Source organism: Oryctolagus cuniculus, chromosome 11 (genome assembly GCF_964237555.1).
Source record: "Oryctolagus cuniculus chromosome 11, mOryCun1.1, whole genome shotgun sequence".
NCBI classification, from domain to species: Eukaryota; Metazoa; Chordata; class Mammalia; order Lagomorpha; family Leporidae; genus Oryctolagus; species Oryctolagus cuniculus.
The window spans coordinates 4,450,127-4,461,010 of record NC_091442.1 but is presented as its reverse complement, the minus strand read 5'-3'; the positions used below and the strand labels follow the sequence as shown (position 1 = coordinate 4,461,010).

Sequence of the window (10,884 nt, the reverse complement as noted above, 5' to 3'; positions counted from 1 at the left end):
CTGTCTGGGGGCCAGGCAGGCAGTGTTCACGGAGCCCAGGGGTAGGTGGCCACCGGCCTGCGGAGGTCCCCGGGGGGTCCTCTGGGAACCTGCTTCCTGCTCAGTTGGCCGAGCGTGGCAGCTGGGCAGGAGGGGCTGCACCCTCAGGGTGTGGTGGGCACGCTCTAGGCACTGCACACAGATGGGGAAACTGAGGCCAGAGGGCCGGTCCCACTTCTGCCCCCAGCAGCCTCTTCTTGTGGCCAGGGCTCCCGCCAGGGGCAGTCCCCTTGCCAGGTCTTTACAGGAAGCTGAGCCCGGTGCGGGGTGCCAAGACACCACCTCCAGGCGTGCGGGCCATCCCGCCCCTGCCGCCTCTCCTCGGCCTTATATAGGCAAAAGCCGGGGAATCCCTCTCGCGGACGGACTGCCTGGCCGGGTATCTCCTGCCTCCAAATCCCCCACCCCCGGGCCGCGGGGAGGACGGGGGCGGCTGCCAGGCCCGGCGGCCTCCGGCCCGCTCGGGGCTCCCGCTGTCCCATCAACTGGCAACCCAGTGACCGGGCCAGCTCAGGCTCTGACCAAATAAGGCCTGGGCAGCGGGGCCTGGGCAGGCTCAAGCGCCGGCCGACGGGCGGGTGTCCCGAGCCTGGAGCCAGCTGACCCTGCACGCGGCTGTTCTCAGAGCCCCGCCCTGAGAAGGCCCAGGGGACGGAGGGGCCGCGTCCCCTCGAGGGGAGCTCTCAGTCGGAAGCTTCGGAAGGTGCATGGGGGTGGGGTGGGGGACGCCCGGGAGCAGGGAAGCCCGGGCTGCCCCGAGGAGCCACCTGCCTGCCCTGAACTCCCACCCACCCACTGTCCCATCTGGGTTGACCTGTGGGTCTCGCCAGTCAGCCCCTTCCCCACGCCTGCTCTGTGGGGGGTCACAGGGAGCCGGGGGTCAAGACCAAATGGGCAGTGAGCTCCCCATATGAGGAAGGGGGCACCGGCTGAGGAGGGAGGAGCCCGCCCCGACCCCCCAGGGAGCAAGGCCCTGCAGGCGGGACAGGGGAGCAGAGGGGCAGGCCCCCTGGGCCAGGTGGGGCAGAGGGCTGGCGTGTCCCAGAGGCCACTACGGACAGGGATCCCAGCAATGAGCAGCCTCACTTCTAAGCCTCAATGTTGCCATCCTACAAATGGGTATAAGGTGACCCGTTTAGGGCGGCTGTGGGGGGCAGAGGCAGGTGCGTGGAGCACTCCGCCAAGAGCTGGCTAAGGAGGAGGTGAGGCCCTGGACGAGGGCCTGGTTAGCTCCTCTCCTGGGCGACGGACAGGCGGGGCGCTCCCTCCGGCCCTGTTGCCTTCCCACCCCGTCGGCTTTGCGTCACCCTTCCTGCCCAAGGCAGCTGGGTGGCTTTTTGGGTGTCCCCAGCCACGCTGAGAGCAGGGGTGACCAGCCCGTGCACGCAAGGACCCGTGTGGCAGGTGCGACTGTGCAGGTGCGGGCGGGTGAGTGGAGCTGAGAGCACCCCCCCACCCCGGTCATCCTGGATGCAGTGGGGGCAGGGTAGGCAGCAGGGTCGTGAGCCTGCCCCCTCCCCTGCGTCAGGAGGGGGCGGGGCTTGGGGAGTTTGTGCTGCTCTGCCTCAGCCAGGCTGGCACCCCGGGGATCCTGGGCACAGCTGGGGAGCCTGGGGGCAGAGGGCAGTGTGGCTGGGTGACTGAGGGCCCCGGTGCGCCCCTGGCTTCCCCTCCAGCCCTAGGGCGTGCCGCACTGGAGCCCACCCCGCCCCCGGGATCCCGGAACCAGCCCCTCCCCAGGCCCCAGACCGTGCAGCTGGGGACTGCGGCTGTTCCCTGGGAACCTTGGGGGTACCCCATGTGACGTCTGCTCCCTCAGGGACGGGCAGGGAGGGCTTGGCTCCGTCCCCGGGGTCTCCCAGAGTCTGGCACCGTGCTGGCATGGCAGGGGGGCGGGGGAGGGGGGAGAGCCATCCCTGCAGGGCTGGGAAGAGCTGGGCGTTCCCCCGCCCTGGGAGTGGAGCCTCAGAACCCAGGCTGGGGCTGGGGTCATCACCCCGTGACCTGCCCCACTTGGGACCACATTCAGCCCGGAGCCTGGCCTCTCACAGTCGTTCCCATTTCCCACACAGGAAAGGGGGGCCTCTGCTGATGGGGTCCCACCTTGCAAGTGCACAGAGGAAGCGCATATTCCAGGAGGCAGCCACTCGGGCTCCTGGGCAGCCTCCTGCATGCTGTCTTCTCCCGGCTGATCAGCAGAGACCTCCGGTGTGGACCGCAAGCCTCCGCGAGCCAACACAGAACAAGTACAGCCCAGTGCGGCTTGGCCGATTTTCTGTTGCACCAGGGCAGAGCCAAGGCTCAGAGAGGCTGTGTGGGTTACCTAGGGCCACATAGCATGGGAGTGACAGCCTTGGCCCGTGAAGAGGCTGACCACCAGAGCTGGCCAGAAGAGACGGGAGAACGGGGCACCGTTCGCCAGTGGACCTGGATTCAAAGCCCACCTCTAGGACCTTGGGCCAGACTTCCGGCCCCCAAGGTTGAGCCTCCCCACTCCGCCCCGCCACTGAGCGTTGTGTTCTGCCACCTGCCAGCCGATCTCTGGAACTCCAGTTTCTCACCGGTCAAACGGGCGCTGCTGCTGGTTCCCTCAGTCAGTCAACAAATGCTTGGTGAGCACCTGCTATGTGTGGGGGCGGGGCTGGGGGGAAGCTGTCAATCTTGGGCTTGGATATGGGTGTGAGGCAAACACCGCCCCCTTGCCCACCATGGCGTCCCTGTGGGAGCTGATGGGGGCATGCGGGCAGCTCCCTGGAAGAGCCAGGCCCAGGGGGACACAGCCCAGCACCGCAGGCCCCTCCCGGCTGCAGGGTCCCGTCACCAATGCTCAGCCTGCTGGGGCCCGGGCCAGGGGCATAGGGGAGCAGAGAGAGAGAGGGCTGTGCGGGGAGAGGGGAGGCGGGGGCCTCCTCACCCCACCCATCTCCAGAGAAGTGACAGGGGCCATGCAGGGCTGGCCTGCCCAAGGCTCTGCTCAGCTTGTCACGGTCTGTGGGCTGAGGACCACCTGGCAAGGTGGGGGGGCATTTGCCAGACGAGGAGACCAAGGCTGCCGCGATGACCCAGCGGTGAGGATGGCTCCCCCACCTGCCCCTGGCTCAGTCAAGCTCCTGCTGCCAGCCCTGGGGGCGGCTGCGGCTCCCCCGCGACGGCGGCCCCGCCTCGGCCTGGGCTCTGCTCTCCGCGTGGGGCTGGCACCTCCTGAGCCTGGGCAGCTATTTTTAGACCCCACAGCTGGTTTTTATCAACGCTGTGGATACGTCCGTGGAAACCCTGGCTTCTGCCAGCATTCGGAAGGGGCTTTGCACAGGAGGACCTGGGCCACGACAGGGCTGCGTCCATGCCCGGTCCCCGGCCGGCTCTCGGGGACAGCAGGGTTGGCCCGTGCCCCAGAGGAAGGACACGGAGTGGGGTTTCAGCAGTGGGGGCTCCACAGTGCTTGTTCCCACGGGGGGGAAGAGGTGTGGATGCTGGCGTCACGGGTGCCTGGCTTGAGCCTTCGGCGGCTGGTGGCCGTGGCCTGCTGGTCAGTGCTTGCTGTGGCATGAGACCTTCCCAAAGGGACTCGTGGGAGCGCCCACTGTCCTGTGACCATGTGACTCTGCCCAAGCCGCCAGCCCTGTTTTCTCCCCGTCCAAGCCGCCCGGTGCTCGGCGGCAGGCTCCAGGGGTGGTCACCCGAAGGCTCTGCCCCTGCCTTGTCGGGGCGCTGGGACCACAGACAGCAGGTGCCCGGTTCAGATGGAGGCGGGGCCGAGCGCGAGGCAGGCAAGGCTACGTGGGGCCCCCGGCTCTGCCTGCCCTGGCTTCCACGGTTCCATAGCCAAGGCGAGCCGCAGGCTCAACAGGTTGGGAAATGGACTGTGCCAGAGGCCTGAGACACAGGGAGGGGTGGAGATGTGGTCTGTCCCTGGTGCCCGGGTGTCCCTGAGCCTCCTCTGTGGCTCGGGCAAGACGCGCACCGTGCGTTTTCTGTTTGCTGCTGCAGCTCGGGACTTCGGACACGGGGGCTCAGAGCAGCACCCCCGTGCCAGCCCCCAGGTTCCAGCATCAGAAGCCCAGGGGGCTCCAGGGACTGCGCGTTCAGGGTCCCACGAAGCTCAGATCCCTGCGCTCCCGCGGGCGTCCCGCTCACGGGGGCTGCACGCGCACTCAGTGCCTTCCCGCGTGTCGCCGGGCCCCTCCGCTCCACACTCACCTCCACCGCGGTGGGCTCTGCGGTTTCCCGGGGCCCCTGGGTGACGCCAGGACACCCCCCCCCCCCCCCGCCAAAGTCCAGGTCGGCAGATTCGCCTCTGCCCTCCTGCGCGTCCCCGTCGCAGTGTGTTCACGCGCAAGGGTCCTCTGGCTCCCTCCCGGTTCCCCTCGCTCCCAGCTGGGGCGGGAGACGCAGCGCCCGGCGGCGGAAGGAGGCACTGGGTGTTAACTCCCGGCAGGGAGCGGGGGCTGCCACGCCTTGAGCTGCCTGCCCTGCGCTTACTCTTCGGCAGAGGGGCTGCAGGCTCCGGCTCCCCCCTCTCATCCAGGCCCAGCCTGGAGCATGCGCACACCACCTTCGTCCCTGGGATCCCTACGCGGGGCTCCGGCCTTCCCGCCCAGGGGCCGCAGCTCTGCTCCCGGACCTGAGCCTGTGTCCACCTCGGCTGCCCTCGGAAGCTCCCGCAGGGTTTGAAAATGTCCTCGTGCCGGGGCCACGTCCCGGACCCACCGTGCCAGGAGCTCCGCCAGGAACCTGGCATCCGCAAGTGACTCAGAGGCGCGGCGAGGTGCGAGCCGCCAGGCGGGCATGGAGAGAACTGCGTGACAGAGCACACTTGGGTAACGTGGCGACCAAGCCCCGCCCCCGCCCCCGGGCGCGGCTGCCCAGGCGGCCACGGCTGGGGAGAGGGACACTCGCTTGCTCAATGGTGCTCACTCGCGGGTCACTGGGGCCTGCGCTGACCTGGCTGTGGTCCATCTACTGGCCAGGACGCTGGAGCACCTGCTGGCACAGGTGCTGGGGCTCACGGCTGGAGCACATGGCCACTGGGGACAACGTAGTGACCGCATGTGGCCATCCAGGGCCAGTCTGCCTGAGACAGGGCGGGGCTGGGAGTGGGTGATGGGGCAGGAGACGGGGTGGGGCTTGCAGGGGAGGCTGTGGCCCCTGGTCAGGCCCCTCCGCCTCAGCCAGCAGATGTGGTCCCTGCTGGGGACAGCCTCACAGCCAGTCAGCCCCTCCCTCCCCTCTGCACTGGGGTCCTGGTTTCCTCCTGGGGGAAGGCTGGGGTGGGGGGTGGGGCTGCACCAGCAGGAAGGGGGCGGGACATGGGCTCCTCAGCGACCCTCCAAAGGGAGGCATCGCGGGGCACCCAGCCCCTGGGCCGCACCTCCGGGCTGCTCTGAGGTTCTGCCGGCCCTGCTGTGGCTGGGCTGGGCCCAGGCGGGTTTTCCTGTTTCTGGGCACCGCAGCTTAGTTTGATGCCCACGACGGCTCCACTCAGCCGACGCCTGCAGGAGCCGCTTTCGGCCGGGACTTGCGTGCGGGCAGGAGCTTTCTCCCAGTACCCCCTGCGCAGGTGAGAGGGCCGGGGGGGGGGAGGGGCAGGGCTCGGTGCCGACCTCTGCCCCCCGCCTGTCTCGCGAGGCCGTGAGGCTGTGCCGCAGCTCCCATGCAGGGAGCCTTGGCCGCGGCCGCAGAACCAGAGCTTTGAGGCCACGTTCTTATCTGCCCCCCACAGGAGCTGCGGCTCGGCCACGCGGTGGGCCCTCGAGGCCGGCTGGCTCTCGGTCCCTAACGTTCACCACTCACCGGCTCATCCGTGTGTTCGGCGTGTTGACGGGGTGCTGGGCCCAGGTGTGCAGCTGCAAGCAGACAGGCCAAGGCCCCTCCCCCACCAAATCCACAGCACGCGAGGTTTGTGCTGGACCCGCGGAAGGGCTGTCGGCACAGTGACCGGGGGGGAGGGCCGGGGGGACGGGGCAGAGTCCTGGGGCAGGTGGCTGGGGGTGCGACAGTCAAGCAGACACTCGAATAAAGACAGCTGGGCTTTGGAGGACAGAAGGAGCAGAAGGTCCGGGGCCGGGACACCAGCAAGGCTGGAGCGCAGGGGTGAGGGGCGTGCGGTCAGAGGTGCCTGCTGTCGGGGAGGATGGCCGTGCTCACTGGGAGGACTTTGGATTCGACTCTGAGTGAGACGGGGAATGCAAGACGCGGGGCTGGGAGTAGACAGAGGGGCGCGAGATGCTGGCTGCGCTCCACAGGCTTGAGGCGCTGGGTCTGGCGATGCCCCCAGCAGAGCGGCGAGGATGTGCAAGAGAGCGTGGCGGCCGAGGCCACGCCAGGGCCTCCCTGAGCGGCAGGCGGGGGGCAGAGGTGTGCAGCACAGAGACGGGTCGTGGGGGAGGGGCGGGAACCCCGCGTGGTGCTTTGCACGCGGGTGCTGGGGCTGGTTTGCACGCGGGCGCTGGAGCTGGTTTGCACGCGGGGCTCTGGGCTGGTTTGCACACGGGCACTGGGGCTGGTTTGCACGCGGGTGCTGGGGCTGGTTTGCAAGGCCGCTTGGCCCGCGCTGCAGAGCGGGCAGCTGAAGGCGTGGAAGTTGACACCCAGGATGAGATGCTGTGGCTCCTCTGTGCCAGGCCCCTCCTCCTCGGCCCTGTCCCGGCTCCCTCCCCCCTCGGTCTTGCGGGGCGTCCTCCCTGCGCGTCTCCCAGTTGCAAACCTCCCGGGGCTGCCCCAGGAGCACTTGGGACTCACTGGGGGGACCCTGCAGGGGCCTGGGACCCCCTGAGAAGCCCCGGGGTCCCCGAAGTGCAGCCAGGGTGGAGCACCCTGATTCAAGCGGGGCAGGCGGCAAGCACGCGGGGTCCTTCGGCCGCTCCCCAAGGCCGTGCACGCTGGCCGGCCCTCTCCTCCACAGAGTGGGCTCCGCGGGCTGGGTGGGCCTCCCGGCTCTCCTCGCCGTAGGGCCAGGGCCCGTGGCAACCCCGTCTGGCCAGACAGGGCGTGTGTGTGAACGGGCAGCACTTAGCTGTCAAGTTCAAGTCCATGCCCTCTGCTCGCCAGGGCTGCCGCGCCCAGACGTGAAGGGACTCCAGAAATGAAGCGCTGAGGAGCGGGGCCCCCCAACTGCCCAACTGCCCACCCCTGCTCTCCAGCAGGCCTCCGGCTGGCCCTCCCCGGCCACCGCCACACCTTGGCCACACACTGGCCTTCTCTGCCCCCTCAGTGAGCCGGGCGCCCCTCCACCTTGGCAGCCTTGGGGCGCCCCCTTCCTCGCCCTGGACGCTCGTCCCCCACTCTTCCCTGGTTCGCCTGGGTTCACATGTCAGTCATCAGCCTAATATGTCACCTCCTCTGAGAAGCCCTCCTTGATGGGCCTCCCCCTGCCTGGGACTCGGGCTCCTCTTGTAAGTTCTCAGACCTCCGGTGCTCCTCGTTCATTGCAGATACCACAAATATCTAGAGATATTTATCCACTGTGCGTCACTGTTGCTGGATACAGGGACCCTGCATCTGGGTACCTGTCGTGGCTGCCACGAGCCCCCAGCACCTATGACAGGTGCAGCTCCGGAAGCCGTTCACTAACGTCTGGGGTGGAGGGATGGGCTGGCTTGCGGGGAAGGCGAGGGTCGGGGCCCCGAGTCAGGGGCCGTTACTGATGGTGACTCAGTGGCTACTTGAGAGAGGCTGCACCATCGGGTGAAGGAAGTAAGCCGGTTGCTCGGGGCCTGGGGCACGTCAGTCACGGTCACAGCCACCAGCCCCTGCCCAGGGCAGTCACTCAGGGGGGCCGTGTGATGCCCCAGCCCCTCCTGCTAGGGACACAGCCACTGGACCAGGCATTGGCACCGACAGCTGAACTGAGACCATCGACATCCACCTCAGAAGTTTGGATTAAGGAACCCAAGACCATCAGGCAGGCGGCAGCAGGTGAGAGCGGACAGCTCCGGGGCCGAGGGCTGATCAGGGTCCGCGTGCGGATCTGGCCCTGGCCCGGCCAGCAAGGCCCCCAGGCTCTGGCCGAGGAGAGGCCGGCTACCTCAGTGCGGCCCAGTGTGCCAGACACATTCCTAGTCCGGGGCCTTTGCACTGGTTCCCTCTGCCCGGAACGCCGCTCCCCAGGCGCCGGGACTCCACCCGGGGCCCCCATGGGGGAGGCAGCGCCCACTCTCTTGAGCCATCCCTGCAGCCCCCAGCAGGAGCCGGGATCAGAGCCCGGGGTGGGACTTCCACGTGGAACCTGGGGGCTTCTTTCCTACTGACGGAAGCCCCCCCCCCCCCGTCTTGGTGGTTTTGGTTGATTGCAGGAGTGTTGCTGCGGGAGGGGACACGAGCCCCGCGAGGCTCAGGGAGACCCGGGTTCGAAGCCCGGCTCGGCCGCTTCTCAGCTGCGTCTCGCGCGAGGGCCCTCTGCCTCGGGAGCCTGGTGTCGGTGGGAAGCGGCACTGGGGCTGCGCTCCATGCGGGCCGCCGCGTGTTTCAGAGCGGAAGAAGCCCGGGCAGATGGGCAGCCCCAGAGGCGCTGCGAGGGTCTCAGGGGGCAGACGGGCAGCCCCAGAGGCGCTGCGAGGGTCTCAGGGGGCAGACGGGCAGCCCCAGAGGCGCTGCGAGGGTCTCAGGGGGCAGACGGGCAGCCCCAGAGGCGCTGCGAGGGTCTCAGGGGGCAGACGGGCAGCCCCAGAGGCGCTGCGAGGGTCTCAGGCCAGAGTCGGGCCTGCTGCCACCCCATGGCTCTGAGCAGGACCAGGCACGTCGGGGGAGAGGCCACCCTGTGAGCCAGGCCTCCTGTGCTCGTGAGCTTGGCGCCCGACGCGGCGGCTCAGGACCCCACTCAGTGAGCGCCCGGGGCCTGGGGCTTGCCCTGTCCCATTCGGCAGACGCCGTGGCCACGCCCGTGAGCTCCAGCCCGGCCTCTGGTCTGCTGGAACGCCCCGCCCACCATGAGAGCAGCACCCACAGCCACGGCGTCCGCTGCGCCAGGCGCTGCTCCCAGTGCCAGACACGAGCCCGCGGGCCGCCCACGGGCTAAGGCTCTCGAGATCCCTTCGTGCCACTGGCACAGGCGCCCAGGCAGTCCGCTCGGAGGATGTGGGAGCTGACCACTGCCCCACACTGCCCCTGGGGGAGAAAGGCCTTGGACCTGTCCCAGCCCAGGCAGCCACCCAGCCCTCCCCGGTGAGGCTGAGACACCGGTTTCTACAAATCCCCTCACACTCAGGCTTAAGCCCACGTTCCCAGCCCGCGTTTCATGGTCAGGAGATGGGCAGGTTCCCACTGGATCGGGGCGCGTTCTGCGGGACTCGGCCGTGGGACACCACCTGCAGCTCCCTGGTCCCTGGCGGGGCTCGTTGCTGGCGGTGGTGGGCTGCGGGCCTTGCGGTGCTGCCGCTGCCGCTGCGGCGGGGTGGGGGGGCTCTCAGGTCCCCTCCCCCTGCGGGCTTCAGCCTCTGTGGGGAAAGCGCAGCTCCCCTGATGAGGCCAGGCCCACCGAGGCTCACCGTGTTCTGGCGCTCTCCCTGCCAGCTGGCTGGGCATTGGCCCACGGCAGTTACGGCCAGCTTGTTCTCAGCCCTCCAGGGACGGAGGCTGAACCAGGTGCCCAGGCCAGGGGTCTGCTTCCGCTCCCACGGGGGACAGGAGAGCTGTGTGCCGAGCTCGGCCGGGGCTCCCCGGAAGGACTCCCGGCCGCCCTGCTGTGGGCACGGGCCGCTTTCCAAGGCCTGCCTCGAGCCCGCTTTGGGGATTCCTCCGAGCCCTGGCGCTGTGCGTGGGAACCAAGTGTGGACCCCACGCCTGAGGGCTGTGACACGAAACCCACTCAGCTGCCTTCAGGATCACAATATTTTTTTAAAAAAGATTTATTTATTTGGAAGGCAGAGTTACAGAGAGGGAGAAAGGGGGGGGAGAGAGAGAGAGAGAGAGAGAGAGAAGAGAGAAATGTCTTCCGTCCACTGATTCACTCCCCAAATGGCTGCAATGGCCAGGGCTGGGCCAGGTAAAGCCGGGAGCCGGGAGCTCCATCCGGGTCTCCCACGCGGGTGCAGGGGCCCAAGCACTTGGGTCATCTTCCACTGCTTTCCCAGGCCACAGCAGAGAGCTGGATTGGAAGTGGAGCAGCCAGGACTCCAACTGGTGCCCCTATGGGATGCTGGCGCCGCAGGCGGTGGTTTAGCCTGCTGCGCCACAGCGCTGGCCCCAGCATGACAATTCTGATGTGACTCAGACACTCTAGCTCGGGCCGGCTGCAGGCACAGCTGGATCCAGGGTCTCACTGCTGTCATCGGGACTTGATTTCCGCCATCTTTGCCCTACCTCTGTCAGCGCCCTGCCTGCTTGGGGTTTAACTCCTCCCACCTCCACCACCAATAAAGCCAGATTCTTTCCCGCCAACAAGTCACAGAATGAACTCTGATTGGATTGATTTGAGTCACAGTCCCACCCCTGAACCAATCAAGGAGGTCTGGGGGTGGGTGGAATAAGCTGATTGGTCAGGTCTGAGTCACATGCGCACCCTTGGACTTTGGGAGTGGGGCCTTTCCTGTCAAGCCACAGGGACTGGCTCTGAGAAGACTGGGGTGCAGCCTCCAGAGGGTGTGGGGGGGTCTCCCAGGGTGGAGGAGGAGGAGCCTCCAGAGGGTGTGGAGGGGTCTCCCAGGGTGGGGGAGGGGGTTCTCCAGAGGGTGTGGGGGAGTCCCCAGGGTGGGGGAGGGGAGCCTCCAGAGGGTGTGGGGGGACCCTCAGGGTGGGGGAGGGGGGTCTCCAGGGTGGGGGAAGGGGAGCTTCCAGAGGGTGTGGGGGGGAATCCTCGGGGTGGGGGAGGGGGAGTCCCCAGGGTGGGGGAGGGGGGTCTCCAGGGTGGGG

General features: G+C 68.1%; 1 long non-coding RNA gene across 1 annotated transcript; it reads left to right on the top strand.

The window, feature by feature from the left end:
• The first annotated feature begins 4,864 nt into the window (after window positions 1–4,864).
• On the top strand, window positions 4,865–10,602 carry LOC138844186 (uncharacterized). The gene is made up of 3 exons (XR_011379727.1): window positions 4,865–5,596; window positions 5,759–7,953; window positions 10,107–10,602. It is a non-coding gene; the product is annotated as an uncharacterized lncRNA (long non-coding RNA).
• The last annotated feature ends 282 nt before the right edge of the window (window positions 10,603–10,884 follow it).